General features: G+C 38.7%; 1 protein-coding gene across 3 annotated transcripts in view; it reads left to right on the forward strand.

Moving 5' to 3' along the window:
• B3GALT1 (Beta-1,3-galactosyltransferase 1) overlaps nt 1–22282 on the forward strand; it is a 171246-nt gene that overhangs the window by 144928 nt on the left and 4036 nt on the right. For 2 of the 3 annotated variants that reach the window (XM_014954434.1, XM_014954437.1), the window contains one exon: nt 22116–22154. The gene's annotated coding sequence lies outside the window, so the exon portion shown is untranslated. Of the gene's footprint in view, nt 1–15843; nt 15919–22115; nt 22155–22282 lie in introns of all 3 variants that reach the window. The other variant, XM_014954436.1, reaches the window with a different exon arrangement.

Genomic DNA, 22282 nt, shown 5'->3' on the forward strand with positions numbered 1-22282 from the left:
TGTATGGTGGTTTGTGCTTGAGGATGATGCAAAGTTTGCAATAGCACTCCAAAAACATTCCATATTATAAAATCACTCAACAGAGTGATTTGCTTGCTATGTGAGGTGATTGGATAGTCTGCTCTGAAAAACTCAATTTCACTTCTGTTGAAATGCCTTCGCTTTCAAAGTGGTTAATCTTATTTCTTGTATGGAAGGATGTGTAATCTGGTCTCTCATTAATGTTCTGGAGAGGGTAGAACTTCTTTTCTCTTTAATCATTGTCATAAAAGTTCACAAAATCACTTGTTTCAAACTGCCTCAAAGTTTGAGATTCTAAACTAAAACTTGATGACAGAAATGTCAGTGCTCTGTTCAGACATGACAAGGACATCTGGAAGCTAGGGAACGTTAAACAAACATCTTATTACACCTGTCCTATATGGAGGTTCATCAAATTAGTAGCCAGTAGCAACAAAAAATTATCAGCTTGACTTTTAGCTGGTGACACATCTCTCCTTGACCCCTTGGCAGCAGCTGAACTTTCAGTGCTGAACTTCACAGGCTGGATGAGCAAGAGTCTAATACGAAGAGAACTTTTAGATCAAAATAGAAAATTTGAAATAAAATGCTTTAAATAAGTACTGGAGATATATTTGCTTTAATAAGTATTTATATAAATGACCTATTCATGACCTAGACTACCTGCTGGCATCGTATCAAATGAGATCCTATTAAATCAAGTTATTTCCCTGAACTTAAAAGCTCACAGCCTAACAAAAAAACCCAAAGTCAAGCAAAGCAAATTACACAAAGCTGTAAGTAGAGAGGAAAATATGCAAGGGAGGAAGGATAATGGAAACTAATAATTTTCTAAGCAAGATTCAGTTTGCAGGGAAAGGTAGCACATTTTGTGAGATAATATTATATCACAGACAAAAGAACAGACATGGCTTTAGGCATGCAACATCAGCAAGGCCTGAAAAAGAAACCACGGGCTTCAGGCTAAGGGCAGCTTGCAAATAAATCTTCATGTTTAAATTAATTATGATAATTCTTTATATAATTTGAAAGGAAAATCACCTTTGGAGAAGAAGGGAATGTTAGCAAAAAGGCTGATGATTAGGTCCTATGGGTAAGCTTGACAGATAACCAATTAATTATTGTCCTTGGAACACCTAGGGTGTCTTACACAGAAAAATGCAATGTGTCATAAAACCTGGTATCTACTGAATACATTATGTGTATCCAAGAGTCCTAAGAAATTTCTTTTCCAAGCTGCTCTTCCATGCAAGGGTGATAAAGATGCTGTATTCTTACAACTGTACACTTTCACCTGTTTTCACATATTTGAATGAATTCACTCACTGCACAGCAGTTGTTCCATTTTCTCTAAAGAGTTTTCCCAGAGACATCTGATGCACTGGATGAAATTTGTTGAACCCTGGAAATCCTATGTGTATGGGCCATTCTATGATAGGGAACATCTACTGCAGCACCTTTTTTCATCTATTTCTTGGCAATGTCTGCTTTATTTAGTGTATTTTAGTCTTAAGAACTTTCTGATAACAATAGTGGCAAGAAACAGCAGGTTGTTAGAAGGCAGGGAGAGGGATCTCTGGAAAAATTATTTCACTGTGTGATCTACTGCCAGGAGAAATTATAATTTAAATATACTCAGCATCTAGTTAATTTGCCTGCTGTTTTATACCAATGTAAAAGTAAAATGAATTACATTCTTGTTAATCGACTTGCTTAAAACAGATTGGGTCAAAATACAGATATTTGTACACCACAGTCTACCCAAAATATACCTCAGGTTTTATTTTATTGCAGTTTTTCAAGGGTATTTTTAAAAGGAATTATTCCCTGAGACACAAATACTCATTTCCTTTGATACAGAGATATTTTTCCCCCTATATTTTTGTTCTCTCAAAAAAGAATTAATAGATTTTTGGAAAAAAAGAAAACTAGGTAGTAGTTTTGCCACAGTAAAGGAGGAGTGGAATGGAAGACACAGCATAAAAAGAGTAACAATGACTCTCCTGGAAAACTCATCACAGAAGCAAAGTTCAGGATAATACCAATGGGAGTTGTGTCTGCATAAGGATAATGAGGCCAGAAATATCTTTGAATAAAAAATAGCCCAACTTTTTGATAATTACCTGATAGACATTTTAAGAGAAAAATGAGGCGTTTTCTTCTGAAGTTTTAAAAGAACTTTAACTTATCAAGAAACCAAACAAAAGACACTTTTGGCCAGTATTGCCTGATGACTGAATTTGATTTCACATTTTTAAACACAGCTGTTTGAAATCTTAATTCAAATTTCCAAGTTTTATTGATACCTCTTTTTGAAAAGTGGAGAAAAAATTATTTGCAGAAAGATAACTTTTCCAAGAGAAACGTAAAATGAGTGATGAGGAGACCTTCATTCTCATTCCAGTGACATCAATCCTCCTTGAATGCTACCTGAGCAATAAATAATGGCAAGGATCCCATATTAGCAGTCCTGTATTTTAAGTGCCTGGTTATAGCATAAAAAGTAACCTATATTCCTCAATTCAATTTGGAATAATACTAATAGCAATTCAAAGTAATTGAACAGATTATGTAAAACACCAAAAAAGGATTCTGCATTCAGAATATCCATAAAGAACAGGTTTTTCTGATGGCATCAGAGTTTGAAGGAGACAGTGTTCTCTGATGGTTTGGAACTGAAACAGACAAATAGTATTGTCATGAGCTTGTGCATTAGACAACTGCTAGGTATGTTTCTTTTGGTAACATCAGCAGCATCTTTATCTCAAATCTTAATTTTAAAATCTGGAAGTGTCATTTATCAGAGACATGTTTAGGCTTCCTTTAAAAGCATTACACTTTTAATGTTAACCTGCTGGTGCTAAGAAGCATTTCCACTGAATGTTTTATTCAACAAGACTTAAGTGATAATTTTGTCAGATGTGCTTCCTCTCATCCTTTAGTATGCTAAATCTTTTGATATTTGAGCAGAAAAGATAGAAATAAGGATGAAGGCCAGAGAAATGGGAGGAATATAAAACTCTTCTTTCACTATGTCTGTTTTCATGTTGTCTATCAAATCCACAATTTGAAAATGTCAGATAACGTGAGTTCCATTTTTATTTTAATTGCTTAACTGTATCATACTATAATAACTTAATGACTATGCAGCAGATTTATCATGAGGATTATAGTCTGACAATTCTAGATTACTGTTCTTTATACAGGGAATTCAGTACTCATTATGCATTTATGTTATTTGGTATTTTTAAAGGAATGTGCTTTCCTTATACGTTAGAAGACAAAAGCAAATATTTATAGGTTTGGAGCTCAGATGAGCATCTTAATTTCTGAGACTGCAATAGTGAGCTGTAAATGTCAAGTGAGCAGGCACTCTTTCTCCAGCTATTCAGTGTTTACATTTCTAATCATGATAAGAAATAAAAATAAGATATATTTAAGTATTTCAGAGTTTTTAAAATGCTTCATTTTAAAAACTGATACATTTTCACATCTAAACATGTTCAAATCAAAATTAATATGACTTTTCACGTCCCATTCATATCAAAATCCTGATTATTCATTTTCCCACCACTTTAAGCAATATCCTCATTATAGGAGATGCAGATCTTTAGCTAAAATATGAAAATTGCACTGATCAACAACTATTGCAACTATCTAGTGAACTGTTACACTGGAATGTATATGTCTATTCTTACATGCATCTCAGCATCACCACTCCTGACACTGTTCATCTTAAAGAGTTGTTTCAAAAAGACCAGATTATTTCTCTTCCCATTGCAGACTAGATGTAGCAGCTGACACATAGGAGCTCTATGTGCAGTGGCTGCTGCCACTTGGTTTGTAATTTAGGAGAACTTGAGAGTTAGTTTGACTACTTTAGGTTCATTTCTGTGCTGCTTGTAAAGCACAACAGATAACAGAACACAAAACAGAGGGGACTTGTCTGTGAGAGCATCAAAAGTCCATCATCAGGATTTTAAAAAAATGTATTTGGGTTGTAGTCTGCTTACTTTTTATATTGTTGTTTTTCTGATGCATAGTATAGACTGTAAAGACCTCATTTATTTTTAAAATAATGGTGTTTATATTACAATGCTTGAGAGCATGAAAATCTTGATCTGGGCACAGCCCAGTTTCTTACTTAACTACTCCTTCAAAAGAGTTGTTAAGTTTAACTCCTACCATAGTGCCAATGAAAGAAGAATGCAGCATCTGCTCCTAAAAAAAGTGTCACAGAAGCAGTAAGCAGACATGCTGGACACGGATGAGGCTTAAGGGTGGTGACAGGACAGAGGTGATAATGAGAATTTTAAAAGTAGCAACATGAACGAACACACAATGATTTGTGAGTTGAAAAGTGCAGGTCCTCTGAGTTAGCCACCGTTTCTTTCAGTATTTACTGGATATGATACAGTATACAGGGAATATAAAATTCCCATCTGGTATTTAAAATCCCAGAAGCTTGACTAGCTCTTTAAATGTTATCATATGTTAAAACAGGAAAAGCCAGATGTTACATTTACAAAGTCAATGTGCTTCATCTTCTTAAAATCCAAGAGCTGCCACTGCTAAATCTAGTCTGTCAGCACTGAACAATTAATCAGTTTAACAGCATAACCTTTAACAGAGAAATTGCATGTTGCTAGATATAAACAGGCATGCATTGCCCAGGCCAGTTATAGGCACAGGAGACTGAAAACCAGGCATCAGCAGGACTTTTAAATGACCTCTGTAAATTACTCTTTTCTCAGAAGACATACTGGATTTCTCATGTTTGAAGTCCCTGGCCATGCAGTTGCTGCTGATCAGACACTGTTGTACTTCCTTGGTAGGAAGCTGCAGATGTTCAGTAGTTAACAATCCTCCCATGAGGTAACACAGGGGTCAGAGTAAAAAGCTCTATTTCTTAGGATTCTAATATACCAGCCTAGGCTCTATTCAAAATACTTAAAAAAAAAAAAAAAATCATAACAGGCCTGAAAACATACTAGAAACATACTTTAGAGCCATTTCAGAAGTATGTAATACTATTTTGGGTGCCCTTCAAAAAGAGAATAAGCAAGCGAAAGCTTGTAAACATCACAAGACCCATCCTAGTAGAGAAGAAAGGGAGATGATAACAACAACAGAAGCACAAGAAGAAGCTTGAGACTCATATATAGATGTAAACATCAAAACTGTAGCTGGAAACTGTATCTGTATGTGCACATGATCTTGGAGTAGAGAGAAGTACGAGCAGCAGAAAGGAAGAATCTCTCCTCAGGTAGCCTCTGACAACACTGGTTGTGTAAATGCAATTTAGTCTGGGAGGCCCAGGCAGACTGCAATAACTCAAAAAATCAAGAGGAAAAACAGGCGCAGTCTTGGCCCAAACCCCTTTTGTTAGCCACTGAGAAAGCACTGCAATCCAACCTGCATGCAAGTTGTAGATCCTTCTAGCAGACTTCAGCAATAGGTACTTGGGCTAGGCTTGCTCCCTGAAGGTCTTTCCTTAATGTGCTGGGATATAAACATCTACATTGTTCAGGCAAACTCTCAGGCAAAGTCTTTACTCTAACAGTCAATAAAAGATCCATCTGTTCAGGGCAGAAGAAGAAACTCCAGAAAACATTATTAGGCATCCACTGTAAACCAAGAACTCCACCAAAATGCAACACCTGTAATTAAATACCCCATTTAGACAGAACACAGATCAGCACAATGGCTGTGTGCTCAGTTTTAGCTGTCTGAGAGTACTTCTGCAATCACCTTGTTCTTGCTCATCAAGTCATTAAATAGCTTAATATCCAGTGGACATCAAGAAAAAGTTTCCATCAAGCAGGAGAGCAGAAAGTGTATTATTAGGCTGCATACAATCACAATTGAAATAAACACCTGATGAGCACCTCTCCTACCACTCATTGCCTTTGAAAGCTTGGGATTGCTTCAGACGACGAAGAAACGCTGGTAAAGTTTAATATGTGTGCCTTGCCACTTCTAAAAGCGAGACACAGACCTGCAAAATTTTATTTCATGAAGCATACCAAAATACAATGTGATCTACAATCACATTCATGCCACCCTAAACCTGTAGCAACCTAAATCATTATTGACTTCTGAAATCTTAGCACAATTATTGCGCTACAGCTGCTCCCATCATTATTTAAATACTTCATCCACCATTGAGACCAAGCACATGGCCATGCATGGGGAGCTTTAAAGATTGCGATCTAGAACAGTTTTACACGGCCAGTTTGAAAGTAATGGACAAGCTGCGGTAAGGAGGAGCAGGGGAGAAAGAATTGCAGTGACACAACTGAATACGTGTATGGCCATCTTCGGTGTTCTCTGGTATCTTCAGTCTAACGAGACAGACTGACTCATTCTGTGAAGCAAATGTAAGCTGCAGTGGTCTATTAGACAGCAGGCAACCGTAAAAGGTGTAGTTTATTCTGGAATGAGAATTGTTCAAGTCCAATTAGAAAAGTGATAATGCTGGGGGTGATGATAGAAAGAAGCTGTTTTCTGTAAATGCTTTATTTATGTTTGCAAAAGCATCCGATAACACAGCAGCAGTTTTAAGATACAAAATTAAGTGATTCTTGTCTTCTCCAGAATAGTTTTGTTAAAAATTATTTCATGTAGCTGAGTTGAGCTCTAAATTAGTGTTAGGCTGACACTAGGCATGCAAATCACTCTGAAGTCTTCACTAAATCCATAAGATCTGTAAATCACTTTAGCTCTGTCCTATAATAATTTCTAGGAAAGTAGCAAGTATTTAAAGGCAATTCTACGATGCATTGGATCAGAATATTCTGTCTATAGAGAGTTAAAAATGGAGTTTACAGGATTTTATATTTCTGCTGGCTGAAAATATTGAAAAATAGTGATCTGTGTGGTACATCTCTAGTTTCCCAATAGCAATGCCAAATCCAATATGAGCTTTCATGGACTCTCCTGGGTTTTTGGTAGAAAGTTACAGAACTAAGTTCCCAGGCTTTATCACAGATCTGCTGGGACACTGCCCCAGAGCCAACATAAGAGGGAAAACGGCCAGGAACTGGCCCTGAAGCAGACCTCCCCACACAAGGGTTTTGTGCCCACCACCACTGCTGGTCACGAGGAGGGCGGTTCAGGCAGGCCAGTCTCTAAAGCACCCCAGGTCTCCATCTTTTTCAGAATGATTGAGGATTGACTGGGTGAGATTAACATGCATAAAGCATCCTTTTAGCACTGAAAAAAAATCTTTTACTGTAGTGCTGTAGCACCAAAATTCACCAGTATTTTCGTAAAGGAGTTATCCTGCTTTGTAGCTTATCAGATGAGAGGAGATAAGTGAGCACTGCAAACAGGAACAAGATAGTGCCAAGCATTCACAGCTCCTATTAAATTAAATTGTATTAACACTGCTGAATTTTGTATAAGCCTTGTAACAAAGGGACAGTAGCTGTGCTAATCAGAGGTATTTTTCCTAGGTAGAAATAAATGATTGAAATAACACACTACAGCAGGCTGTTACAGTCTTGTGGTCCTGACAAAGTTGTATTGAAACAAAAGTCATAGTCCTTAAAAATTTTTTTTTCATTCCCTGGCATTTAATCTTAAATGTCAATAGTAAAGCCATAACAAAATGACTTTAATAGGTTATGTGGGCACTCAAGATCAACTGCCAAATAGAGAAGAAAGGCAGAATTGAAATGCCCTGCTATATTCCTTTTGAGGTAAAGCTACAGCTAAACAATGTCTAAAAATCACGGCAAAAATATCTTTACTTCTCTCAGCATGTTTTCAAAGACATAAAGGAGATCCACCAACAAAGATTATTTAATTGCTTTGGTACCTATAGTTTCTTATGAGGACTGTGAAATGCATAATCTATCCTACAAAAGATTGCCTGTACCCTCTGAAGGGTGGTTTTTAAACAGCAGATGCCTAGGGGCACAGGTAGTTGATAGGGGCCTAATTTATGGATGTCATTCGAGGCTACAGATGTCAGCTGTATAAAGACAACTCTCTGCAGTCTCTCTCTCCCTCCAGAACTGAGATGCTGGAGCATGCTGAAATTTAAGATCCTCTTCAGTGTCTCTAGAGGTGTTACACAGAGAGAGGCAGTTGCCTCAGAATACATAATCTTGTGCTGCAGTCTCTGGCTTTGTGATACAAAGCAAACTTTTTTGTCTTCCATTTTATTTTATCTACAAGGGTGGCTGACAAATGACCTACCTACCTCACAATTCAATATATCTACTTTTAGAAACTTGCAGTTTTGTTCTTGTCACTGCTGGTTTCATCATTCCTCAAATTAAAAGATGATACGTCTAAACTTTTAGTTACTTGACCAAGGCAACCAAGAAACCATTTTTCATGTATGATACCGTCTGATGGCTTTTCTTCCATATGTGCCAGATATAGCTATAATTTACAGGTTGTTTCCTGGCAGCAAAGATAATAATCTGGTATTGCTTGAGGCAGAAAATCCTTTTGGTGGTCCAAATACAGTGTATAGGGCACCTAAAGAACATTTGTAAATTTTGTCTTTTGTCATATCATTAAGGTGCCAAAAATCTCATCTACACTCCTTTCAGACAGCCTAAAGTAGCAACCCTACTCTTTCTTAGCTTGTCAGATCACTCTTAAAAACAGTTCTTTGCTAGGTTTTGTAGCTCATGGCAAAGCAACCTTCTTACATGTGTTTTTCATGCAAGCTGTCATTCTGAAGTGTTTAAAAAAATATTATATAATACTGAATATCCCACTCTCTCCTGCTACATGGCAGAGACTATTTGTAGTAGTTTCTTAAAAAGGCAGTGTATTACCATATTAAAATTGCTTTTATTATCATAAATGTCAATGCACTAATTTTAAGTCACAACCACTTTGGCTAGCTTGGATTGCTGTGAGATTGAATGAACACAGTCCCTATAATAAAAAGTGTTTATGGCAAATAAAGAAATTTAAGCCAAATGATGACAGAGATGATTGACTTCCCCCAACTGTTTTTGTCTCTAAACCTCTCTATATTTGAAGTTTTCTAGATTACAGTGACTAAGTTGTGTGTACACGTCACTCGCAGGGGGCATCTTTTTTCCTAGATGTGTTTCCTCACTCTCAAACACCCAAGAGCCAGAAGGTGGATCATTCTGCCATTTTGTTACCTAGTGAAGGTGCAATTAATATCAGGTTTATTTTGAAGATGAGTATCAACAGGAGGAACAGTCAAATATCAATACAGTGAAAAACTACATACTCTTTAGGTGGAAAACTATCCTCTCTCATTTTTATGTCTATTTATTGTTATAACTTCATTAAGTTGCAAGAAGTTGCAAAGTTTCCCGGGAAATCCCAAGCTCAAAGTGTGTTTCAAAAGCTAATAAATTACTTAATCACAACTATGGGAACAAAATAATTTGTGACACCAAATACTTCTTTCTTTTACTTAGACAGTCTAAAGAGAAACATTACAGGCCTGACCCGAGGGAATTATTGACTTAGGTTTGAGGTACAGAAGAAGAAAAAAAAAAAAGGATCAGTTGCATATTGGCTCTTATCATCCTAACAGTGGACACTTTAGCCAACATTTGGAGTGAAAAACATACCAAATTTTATCACTCTCAAAACATTTGGGTGAAACTTGTAAATATGTTTGGCCCAATGACAAAGATTTGACCCTGCATGCAAGAAGTGTAGGAACCTGATGAGTAAGTGATTGATATGCTACCTTCAAAATTGCAGCTTGGGACTGCATTTTGCCACAGTATTATACAAACCTTGGCAAGCAACGAGCAGTCTATCCCTCGTTACACCATCTGGAGAAAAAAACAACAGCAAAAAAGCCCTGACACACATACTCTGTTTTGGCAAAGGCACGTGTGGGAGAATAGCCTACCTGAGCCAAGAGCTGTCTTCAGCTTCTAAAAAGAATCTGGCTGATTCAGAGGCTTGTGACAGCCCCTCACTATGTTTTCATTTTATGTCAAAATCAGAAAATCACATCAATCTTTCAAACAGCAGCACATTCTCAAACACTCCACTATTCATGCCCTTTAAAGCCGCTATATGCACGAACAAGTTTCCTGTAAAAATCCAATTAGGTTTCCAGTTTAAGTTCAAAGTGATCTTAGGAAAGTCAAAGGATACAAAGAATCATTAAAAAATGGAAAAAGGGGGAGTTATTTTTTGATTCTCAAGAAGTGCTTGAGTTGATTTCCAAAACATTCTAGTCATTGCTGAAATTTAAATATTTTATAGGCGAGGCTTTTTGGTGTATTAATTGTTTGCAACTCCTGCAAGAGAAAGGATCTGTTTCCTTGGCCTTATTGTGGTGTAAGGAAACCTTGGGGCTACTGCTACAGTCCCTGGGGGAACAAGGGGAGCCCTTAGCTCTCTGATGATCATTTAAGGCAGAAATGTGGCCATGAAAACACCAGTGTCCCATTTTGTGCCATCCTCTCACCTCAGGCTGATGATGCCCCTTAGCTGTGCTGATTCCGAATTTGTGTGACCATGAGGCAAATCTGATTGGGGAACTGCTAAAAATAATAATAAAGTATTAACAAATGCATGGATATTTTTGTGGCAGTGCCAGTTTACAAACACACAATGTGGGTGTAATGTCCCAGGTGCAGATGTAAAGAAATGTTTCCCATCTTGATCTCATCTAGTATTTTCCAGCTCCTGAAGCACCTGTCTCCAAAGACAAGGAACAAACAGCTGAGGAGGGGCAAAGTGATTCCCCTTCCTCCTCCTCTCACTCCCCCTGTCTGCAGGCAGAGACTGTTAATCCCCCTCAGCCACCCAGGGGTTCCTGATTGCAGGGAGTTCTGCATCCCAGCCAGAGGCGAGGATCTGCCTCCTGGCATCCTTGGCCTTGCCATGTGCCCAGCAGCACCCTCCATTGCTCTTCCGTCTCCTACAGGAGGCATGCATGGCAAGGGGCTGAGAGGGAGGGGAAGTGGAGAGAAATAGGGGTTAGGAAAAGTAAAAAAAATAATTTGACATAAATCATCACAAAAACTGCCTATTTGGAGTTTAATTGCTCCAGCCAGTGGACGGGGGAGGAATTGAAATGGAGTTCTTTTCTCCAGTTTGTGCATATTTTTCACAGAATGAATTAGTGCCTCACTGAAAAGGTGATTTGCAGTTGGCATTTCAGACAGCCTTGCTGCCTGGCTCTGGAATTATTCCCATTGTTGTTCACACAAAGGGAAAATAAACTCAACCACTTGGCTTCCTTTCCCCTGAAATAAATGTCTAAGATCACAGCTTAGAAAGGAAACTAAATGGCAGATGGCAGCATCTTTGCAAAGTACATGCACTCTGAGCTATACAGACTGGCAAATTAATTTGTTCAAAGGAAAGCACAGAGAAAGAGAGAGCTTTTCTTAAGAGTATGAAAGAATAATAAAACACTGAAGTTCTCTTTAAAAGTATTGGGCAGCTCTTAGTTACGTTGTTACCATGCAGCTAGAAGAAACTATCAAGAAATTATTTACATCCTTTTGCTATGGGACATCACTCTTCATTGCATCAGTAGCAAGAAAGGCTTTTAGAGAATAATTTGAACTTTTGTGCATTTAGATTGTTTGTCTTCCTCCCACCTTGAACCACACAGTATGGGGAGGCTTCACGCCTCACACCCCAGCCAGGATGGCCTCTCCTCCTGGCAGGGTTTAGCCAGACACCCCCAGCCTCTCCAGCAGCTCTTACCCTGCTTTGAATGAGAGTGCCAGGAAATCAATTATTTTCTCCCAAGCAGGACAAAGCGTTACTGATGTTTGCATCAACCCCCATGTTTCCTGGCTTTTTCCATATGAGGCGAGTGAGTCAGAGCCCACCTTCTTCCTTGCTAGATAGAAAGCACCAGAGGAGACACTGGCTGTGTCATCACCTAAGGGACTCCCACATCAAGCACGCAGTCACACAGCAAAGCAGCGTTCTTCCCATGGCCTGAGTGATCCCTCAGCAGTTGGCCTGATGGCTGCTTTACTGCATTTCACATAATTTTTTGATTTGTGCTGCCTTTGATATCAGAATAGCTGGGAAATAAATGGAACCACACACTGCAGACAGCTTTAAAATCTCTTTTGTTCAAGAGATCTCTCAGATTAAAATAATGCTGAAAGGAAACCACCAAAAACGAGAGAAGGGTTTAAGATGTTGAGGGAAACATGCATAGAGTTTAAATGTGCTCAGGAGAATCCCTGTTGTTTCCAGCTATGCTATGAGCCACGCACGTTCCTCCAGAGGTCTGAGTTCACGTTATTTATATAGCAATCTCTTCTGATTCTACTCAAAGACTAAGCACCCCCGAAGTTCAGAAAATGATCAAAAGAGGGGGTTGATCTTACGTTGTTTCCATAAGAAAAAGTCTCCCAGAAGAATATCTCTCTGTCAAACCACTCTGTTTAATTCTTACAGCCCTGAGGTACATATCAAGGTTTGGACCCTTAACTTCCTTGGCAGATTTTATTACTATATTACCACCCTCCTTTGGGTATACAGCTGCTTAGTGAACTTGTTTTTATAAAGCTCTTGAAGGTCCACAGGTGGAGACCTAAGAGAGGCAATCTGTATTTTTACACTGTACATTCATGTACCCTCTTTCTCCTTAAGGCTTGGCCTCGAATACATGGATAACTAAGGTATGATATGATTCCCTTTGGGCACAGTAACAGAATATATTTACTATTTATTGATTCACAAAGTTGCTTTCTATCAGCAGTGTATTATATTCCTCTCCAAGCAGAAGCTCACATGTCCCAAAGAAAAGTGGGCAATAAAAAGAGAATTTTATCTGTTGAGCTGCATCAGAATCAAGGCAGACAGCCAACCTCGACATCACTGATGCCGATGGTGCAACGCACCAAAGCAGAGCATCAGAAAGCACTGAGCAGGGCTGCCTACAAGTTGATGCATAACCTTCTCTGGAACAGCAATCTGATCACATGCTTTACCCATGCCACAGTAGAGCCTGACTAACAGTCAAGCTGGGAGGAAGAGGAGGAAGACTGCTTTCCCTGCTTTTCAACTGTGAATATGCTTAAGGCCATCCTTTACATAACACTAATTTGCCCATGTTTTGAGAATCCTTCAATACAGACAATGCGTCTACATTCACACCTTCATCAGCCCACCAGGGACAACACAATTACAGGTGGAGAAGCCAATTGGAGAATTCCCAATTATTCTGAGAACCTGCAATTGAAACAGTTACACTTCACTAGTCACAATAGGAAAAAGAGAATGCAAAAAGTGCTGGCAGTATAATGAGCCCACAGAAATGGGCCCTGTTATGTTTAGGGAAAGAAAGACAAACACACATACACGCACGTAAGGAAGAAGTTTGCTTAGCTATTTTCCTAGTTACCAGTCACTGCAAATACCCCTAATTAGGAAGGCTCACAGACAAAGGACGTGAAAAATCAGAGTTAGTATTCCTGACTGCTCACAGAGTTCTTCAGGATTTGAAATTTATGGTCCCTAGTGAAAACTTTAAAAGTACACATGAAGGATATCTCTAATGACATAAGTGATAAAAAGTGAGTTGAAACAGGAATTCAGATTTATACTGTACCAGAATGCAGTTCTTCCTGCAGGTTTATTAGATACCCAAGATTATCAGCCATATTGTGCCCAGCTGGGAGATAAGAGTTATTAACTGAGAAATTCTCATGAACTGTTGCTCATCAATAACAGTTTGTGAGAAAACTTCCTCAATTTTTGCCTACAACAACTCTCACGGGGCTCAAGTTAAACTCTGATCTGAGCACAAATGGAAAAGCTGTTAACTGGCTGCTTTCTCCAGAGACACCCAGGTTTCTTTCTCTGAGACTAATGGACAACTTTCACAGTTTTCATAAAGGGAATAAAGAGGAAAAATAAGAAACATTATTCTGGGGAAGAGGGTGAGCTAAGAAGGCATAGCTGATGACCTAGAATGGGTTTATAGTTTAGCTAAGGAGGCAGCACCCCATTTGTGATCCTGAACAGTATTTTTCAAACTTGTGTCTCAGCTGAGGACACAATTTGCTGCACTTTTGAAAAATCCTAGAAGAATGAGGACAAATTTACTCCTGTGGTTTCACGAGGATATATATTTACCAATTTACTACAGCATGCTCTCCTTTATTTGAGTCATCCAAAAAACTCCAGTTACTATGATCCAATTTTTTAAATCCTTGCCACAAGAGAAAGGGCCCCTTGTGTTGAGAGTATGTTCTATGAATGTGTAAGTGTAACATTGTGCAATGGTCCTTTCAGCTGCAAGCTTCAAAAAACTAAATGCTGACAAATTGTCTGGGGTCACGGCTGTGAAATGTTCCGTATGTGCTAGTTGAAAGAGCCTGACACTACCTTGCTCTCAAATGGTAATAGCTTTGCAAAAAATGATCTTTTCTGCAGCTGAAATTTGTCTTGTTCAATCCCCAGTAAAAGTAGGCTTTCATTTAAGTTTGAGCAAAACCCCATCTACCATTTAGTTATGACAAAGTGAAAAGAAACATGTTTCCATCTTCGTTGTAAAGGCAATCATATATAGCTAACAGCCAGAAGTGCTGCCCCTCATTTGGACTGTGCTGTGCTGAGGTCAGCGCGTCCGTGAACATATATACCAGCTGATGGTTAATACCAGCTCCTTGGAGGGAACACAACACTTCATGTATTTAAGGCAAACAGCCAAGACAGTAAGATGACATGCCAGCTCCTTTCAGTGCAAATCCCACTTTTCCAAGCTGACTATCCCTTCTCTGTAAAATAACTTGTTTGGAAAGCCCGGCTGGCACTGCAAGGGCTCAGTGCCGCAGCTGGCGAGGTGCGGAGGGAGCATCCCTGGAAAACTTTCCATCTGGAGGGGAGGGGGCGCAGCCAGCTGCAGGCAGCCACCGCCTGGCTGTGTGAGAGCTGCAGTTATTTGCCACTGCCAGATTTAAGGCCATGCTATCAGAAAACCACGCCCAGAAAAATTCCTATAATGTGGGGAGTTTCAATCATGAGTAATTAATTACAAAAAAAACCAACAACCACAAAACCAAAAAACAAAACCAAAACCCCAAACAAACAAACAAATCAAAAGAAAAAAAAGGGTATGTCTAGGAAACCTTTTCACAGAATAAGTCATCTGGCTGAAGTATGGGCCATGCTTTCTAGGTTGAAGACAAAAGTCATTTGGTTGGTTGGTTGGGTGTTGTTTTAATGTTACAGTTCTGTGAGAGACAGGTGCAATTTTGAAAGCAACAGTTTGCGTTAAATGTACTACAACTACCTCACAATGGGAATTGGAAACTAGAAGCTTGACTTCCTGTTTCTTGACAGCTCATAGCAACAAATGCTTTACATTAATTACTGTAATGCAAACACGAAATAAGCAGAACTGCAACCTGGTTTTGGGTGAACAGAGCAAGGCTCTTGTAACTCTTCAACATGGGGAATATTTTCAGGAGAGGAAGAAAAGAAGAGTCCATGTAGCTCCTTGCCGTGGAAGAAATGAGAAAGCAATGCGAATCCTAGCTAATTTTTAGCCTTTTAAAAAATATATCTCTATCATTCACAAAGAAATGTATATAACAATTACAGTGAATAAGGGTATCATACAGACGCACCCGAGATAGGGAAGAATCCCTCCAGTAGCTACCTATCAAGAAAAGCTGTGCTCTGAGGTTATAAAGATGTATTTATACATAGCAATAATCAATGTGTTGAGCCTGAAATGCCTCCCATCTTTATAAGGTTAAAAGCAAATTTCCCCAAACCTCACGACAGATACTTTAACGGGCAGGTTCAAAACTATTTTAGAACTTTTCCCAGTAAATCCAAAAGTTCTAATTGCTTATACTTTTCTTCCAGTGCCCCATATAACATATGAATTACGGGAAGTAGATTCATTATCCAGTTCAATGAGTTGTCATCACCACAGGCACTGTAAGTGTGATTTCAGGTGTTCCAGTCTTTACAGAATGGTTACTCCTCCTTTTTGTGACATAGATTAATTGAGAATGGCAGTGCCGCTAGGGTAGGCATCTATATAATCAAGGCCACTGTCATCTATTCTTGGTGTCATAAACCAGATCACTTTTTCACAGGCATTGTTGTGAATACAAAGGAAATGAAATAGTGAGATTTAAGAAGGTTAAGGCAAGAACAGCAGTATGTTTGATTTCAAACACTATTACTTGAAGGGAATTTAACCTATTGACTCTGGTAATAAATTATGTAAAATTGTTTTACAATAAAGATTTTGCTAAAGCGGTTCTAAAGGTTTGCCCCTTAAATTTTTTTTACCAACTCAAAGCCTCTTTTTTTTTTAATCCTAAACTTTCATTAGATGCAAAATATTGTAACCAATTCAGTGGTGACATGAGCTAAGGAACCTCGCTGTGAAATTTCACAATAGAGCACAGCACAATAGCTGAAGAAAATAATGGTTGTGGCTATGGTAACCCAAAGCGAAATACGTTATTTGCATCAGTTTATAACTGTACTGGGATGCATTTTTCACATTACTGCTGTAACAGAACATGATTGATGTAATCACAAATGACCTATCACAACATGAGGTCACAAAGTGTTTTTAAAAATTGTTTCTGAAAAGCATTCATGGGAAAAATGCACAGATCTGACACTTGACATCTCCTGGCCAACTTCAGAAGAAAAAGAAAATAAAAAGAAAAGGAAAAGATTTCTGTTAAAAATTATTCTGCTCTTTCAGTTTATGTTCTTCTTTTCTTTTCTCTCCCCTTTAGTTAGAGCAAAGAGTATGTGCTTAAAATGCCTGATACTAAAGTCAGCAGCAAAACTCGCATTAATAGCAGCATGTCCTGGCTCCAGATGAATCATTTGCAACAGCAGTATCACAAGACAGAACTGCTGATTGGCATGTCCCAAGTTTTAGTATTATTTTGAGTTGAGTATTATTTTGAGTTTCTGGTTAGCAAACCAACTGTGAATGCTTTCCTCTTATGAATTACCAAAATCCAAACAGGTGCAGCATCCAGTTTGGACAAGTTTGAATCTTGACCTATCACCACATTGTCCTCCACCACCAGCACAAGGGGCTCTCCAAGACCAGTTTTATCCAGTGCCAGATTTACCAGGAAGAAAACACAGCTACAGAAGCCCCATGTGGGCACATCTGGTGCAGACCAGGCTCCTAGTCACCGCAAGAGAAGGCAGCTATTTCTCAATCATACTGAGGCTGATTGCTATTACTCAGCTCCCTGTGTGAGTAGGAAAATCTCTGAACAGTGTGTGGCCAACCTAGCAGCTCTCAAGTCTCTGCTCAAAGAAAGCAGTGAAATATTTTCTGCATAGAAAATACTTCCTGAGCTCCAAAACTTGGATGGGACTTTATAGCTACAAAGCTCTTGGTGTACAAACCAAGCCAGAAAGAAACGCTACTCAAACCAACACTGAGATCCCACCTGTGTACATTGCCAGCCAAGGAATGATGATTCATGCCAAGCTCACATTTCCTCACTAGTAGCCTATCCCAGTCCGCTCTGCTGTAAATCTGACATTTGTGTTGATCCATATATTACTAAATATTGCTTTCAACTGTTTTATCATCTGCAATTGAAAACTGTACTTCACAGCTTAGTCATGGTGGAAACTGTTTACTTTTTAATGTACACTTCGTTGAGGAAAAAAAAGGTGCATAACTCATTCTTAAGCATGAGAAAAAAGCAATGAAAATACAGTTTAATTGTTTTATGTAAGCTATCTCGGCAGTTCTTGAAAAAGAACAGAAAATCCTGTTTACATAGAGAGACATTCATTGAAAAAATATAAAGTGGATAATACAGAAAAGTCACTGATATGCAGATTTGCTTTCACATAGAGTAACTTTTAACTCTTAAAAGACTCCTCAATTAAAGGTTAGGGAATTTTGGTAGCATGAGCACATTTTCTGGAATTTCTACAACTTGAATTTTCCCTATTATACAGGGAAGCTTTTCATAATTTTTTCCAATGCACAGTCATTCTTACTTTTCATTCAGATTAAGAACAGGTAGTAAATATTGAAAAATAATTTGAAAATCCCAAACTGATTTCCAGAGATCAGTTCTTCAATTCAGTGATGAAATACAGCATAAACCGTCTACAAATCAGCACTCATGAAAAGAGAACTGTTCATATGAAAGGCTTACTTGTGCAAATACTTGCTTTCACATGCAGTTACTGCCTAAGGTAAAGCCCGTCATTAATATTTCTGTGAAGGAATGGTTCTCTGTGTACAAACAGCATGTCTTAAAACATAGCCTGATTTTTAGAAAATATTTGTCCTCATTGCCTTTGAAGGAAGAGAAGGGAAGCCAGCCTCTTTTAACATATGACATTTGGGAACCCCCAAAGTAGAAGCGATTTTTCTAAAAACCATGGACCAGAAATAAATGCTTGTACTTTCCTCCCCTCAACCTGAGACTGTGGCTTCTACATCTATTACAGTCCCTTTCCACATATATTCTAGAGAGGAAGGTCTTCCTTTGCAGCAGTGATTTAGTTTCAAGTCCATTACACCGAGGCACAGAAAAAGCATTTGGAATATTAAGAAGCCTTCGAATGAAGTTGCCAGAGAGGAGCTTGCAATCTCCTGTTAAATAACCTATGCCATCTGTCCAGAATTTCCCCAAGAAATTACAATGAAAACACACAGCCAAGAACATAACAGCATCTCCAGCTTTCTTTGTAGATGTGTTCTTAATGTTTAGGATCATTATCTTCTCAACAAGACTCGGTAATAGTCACAGACTTTTCCTAAGGTAATTTAAGGACTTCATAAATGGTGAAGACATTTCAGTGTCTTGGTCTATATGCAGATGAAAGCCATGATCTAGAAAACCCTTACAAAAATCTCTCTTCAGGGAAAGTGAGAAGCGTTTGCTAGATTTACTAAATAATTTAGCAGCTGCATTCCCTCTTTTTTTCTGGGAAAGGAATAGGTACATTTTGGCAGAGGTGCACAGTGTTAATTCAACTCAGTCATGCTCTGCCCACCAGGCTCCTGAGTGTCAGGATGAGCAGCTGTGGCCTCCCGTGGCTTCTCACCCGGGGTCATCCCTGGGGCTCAGCATCCTGACTGCCTCCGCTCAGCACCTACATTATGCCTCAGCAGTATGGATTACAACTATGGCTACATTCCAGGCTTGAATAGCTGTGGTTTCTATCATGTGCGTCCACTGTGATCTAGATACGTTAATGCAACTGCACTTAAATAGCATGGGCTTTCTTGGAAGGGAAAGATCAACAATGTCTCAGCAGAGACAGCAGCGTCTGGAAATACTGACAAAATATTGCAGTTGGTGAGAAACGTTTGCTGAACTCATTTGACATCCGCCTGAAATGCCCACAGTTAGGAAGATTCTCAAATGTGCTCATTATCTGGAGGATTATTCTTGATGTGCAGTCAGCTCGAAAAAGGTTTGCTGCAAACGCTCACAGTCTCCATCAGGTCAATTACTTACAGAAGTTACACAGTAATGCTTCTGTTCTCCAACTGGGTGGCTTCTCTGGCTCACACAGCATGAGCTGTGAGTAGTGCTATTAAGTGCACAATTTCGATTCACAATATGGAAACATGATGCTAAACATTTGCTTTGTACAATCATCTACCCTAGCAATGCTTGAGCCTTTGATTACTAATAGTATGACAGCCAGGTTTGGAAAATGGACAGATTGAATTAAAATATCTTTAAGAGCAAGTATCCGAGAGCTTTACATTGCTGCTGTCCTGTTCAAAAGCTTTCTTTTACCCCACAGAACAGAGAAAAGGGGGTAACACTTTCCCTTGCTCTGTGCCAGTGTCCCCAAATATGACATACCCTACCCCAACAGACAAAGCCCAAAACTGGTAGAAACTTTCTGCTCCCTCTGTGACAATCCATAACCTGCTGTTAGAGGACCTTCAAACATATATCACACCAAATTCAAGATCATGGCAAAACTAAAAAAGAAAAAAAAAAAAAGGTCATCCTCATAATGACAATATACTGAATCCAGGATCAGGAGCACAGTACCTTATTGAATGCTACACATTTTAACATTTAAATCAACTTTTGAGATATTTACTATTGACTAGATTAAAAATGTTCTGAAAAACTTCTGGGCAAACTGCTAAAGGAACCACAATAATGGGCGGGCATTTAAGTGCTTTCAGTTGTTATTTGCGTGAAAGTAGTGACCTTAGTTCACATACTTTATTTCTCTTCTTTTCTAAATGAGTAATTAACACAAAAGTTTTAACACACTATAATTTGAGCACATTAATTTTACACTCTGATTTCATTCCTTGTAACTCATTTCCTTGATATCCCACATATTACATGGCTGCAGAGTTCAGTTTCAGGTCACAACACATGACAAAGAAAAGGTTTGCTGTCACAGATAGCAAATCTTTGATACTGTAAATAATTTTGCAAGATACCTTCGACACAAGATTAGTTCTAAGAAAGTCTGAGTTAGGCACTTGTTCAGGATCTTGATGAATTAACATTGTCTTTAATAACAGAATTTGGCAACCTCTGAAATTCTTGACTGCCAAATAATCACAAAATACATATTTCACCATGTTTCACTGCCTAATCAGCTATGTATTTTCTTGCTTGTGCAAGCTAAACACTATTGGAATTAGCGTGCAGGAACAATGTTACCAGAAATTATTTGTAGGAGCATTTACCCAATGGCCAAAAAATTACACATGACCGCTACTTATCCAATCCCCTTCCTCTGCGATCCCGCAAAGAATGAGAGAGATCAGTCCTGAAGGTGACAATAACCTCAGCTAAAATAGCAGACCAAGACCCCTCAGTAATTATTTTTTTTATATTTGCACTATTTGCCAATTTTATTTGTGTTATTTTCTTCCAAATCTCTTCCCCATATATAGGAAAAACTTAGGTAAAGCAGGAACGTGAACTTTAATCTACTCATCTTCACCTCTCATCAGAGTAGGAATAGCAGAGACACCCATGGCAGGAAAGCAGAGAACTCTCTTCTTGTTTTTCCCCTCAGTCTTCCTAAAAAATAATTAAATTCATCAGGAAAACTACAGCCAGTTCACCCTTAACAACTTCACATGGACTTTCCTCAAAAATTACCACAGGGATGGTGGAAAATGAAGCCACCAGATCTCCAAATCAAAGAACACCATCTGAACTCTTATTTTTCTTTTAAAAAAGCAAAACAAACAAACAAACAAAAATTCCAAACCTAACACACAACAGAAAAAGAGAAACTTATTTCAAGAGACAGCAATCCGAGGGCCAATACAAGAGATATTCATCCAGGAGAAACAGTTATCTGTGTATCTTCATAACTGAGCAAACAAATCCTTACAATAGAGCCTAGAATCTTTCTTCAAAATGGTGTAAGGCTTTTGTTGCTTCTAATCCTTTCAGAGCACACAAGATTGGGCATCACAGCCATGGCATTGCTGTACTGAAAAGCTATTTTATGTAATTTTGCAGTTTGTAAGAAGCAATGGTTACAATTTTCCTTTCCATCAGATATCTGCACAGTACTCATGGTAACTAATGCACCTGCCTTTATTAAAGAAAAGATGTAGGAGAACATATGCATTCAGAGAATCCAGTATATAGCTTCCTAAAATAATTCATCATATGCAGGATATTAGAAGTAGTTGTGATACCTTCATGCTGGAGTCCATTAAATACACTGACCTACATAGCTCACACACTACATCTCCAATCCTGGATCACGGAGCCCATAGGCACTCTCCAGCGACTGGTGTGTCTTGGAGGAGTCAGCACTGATCCCGCAGACTTAATGCAATTTGTCTCATATTGATGAAATGAAGATAAATAGAGCTGGTTCCCAAGAAACATGCTAAAAGCAAAGGAAGCTTCAGGGCTGGCACGTTCTCCAGATCCAGGAAAGCCTGAAAGCTCCCCAGGGCCAGAGGCAGGGCTGGCACAGCAGCCAGGGAGGGCTGCCAGGGGAGGAAGCTGGGTTGGGAAGGCAAGTGCTCTGCACACCAGCCAGTAAAGTGACACTGTGATTTCTCCATTGTGATTTATCTTACATGATATACAAATGATGTTTGTTCATGGAAAGTAAAGGCAGCAGCCAACAAGAATAACTGAACTGTGTTAATTTATTTCTAGAATATTCTGGAGTCTACTCGGGCACTGATCTTTCCATGGGTAAGACAGCATACGTATCTCTCCCTCCTGTACCTTTCTGTCTGATTTCCACCAAAGAATGCTCTTGTTAGAGAGACAGACATTAACAACGTTTAGACCAAAAGGAATTTGTAGGTATTCATGTGCAT

Source organism: Calidris pugnax, unplaced genomic scaffold, assembly GCF_001431845.1.
Source record: "Calidris pugnax isolate Ruff unplaced genomic scaffold, ASM143184v1 scaffold103, whole genome shotgun sequence".
NCBI classification, from domain to species: domain Eukaryota; kingdom Metazoa; phylum Chordata; class Aves; order Charadriiformes; family Scolopacidae; genus Calidris; species Calidris pugnax.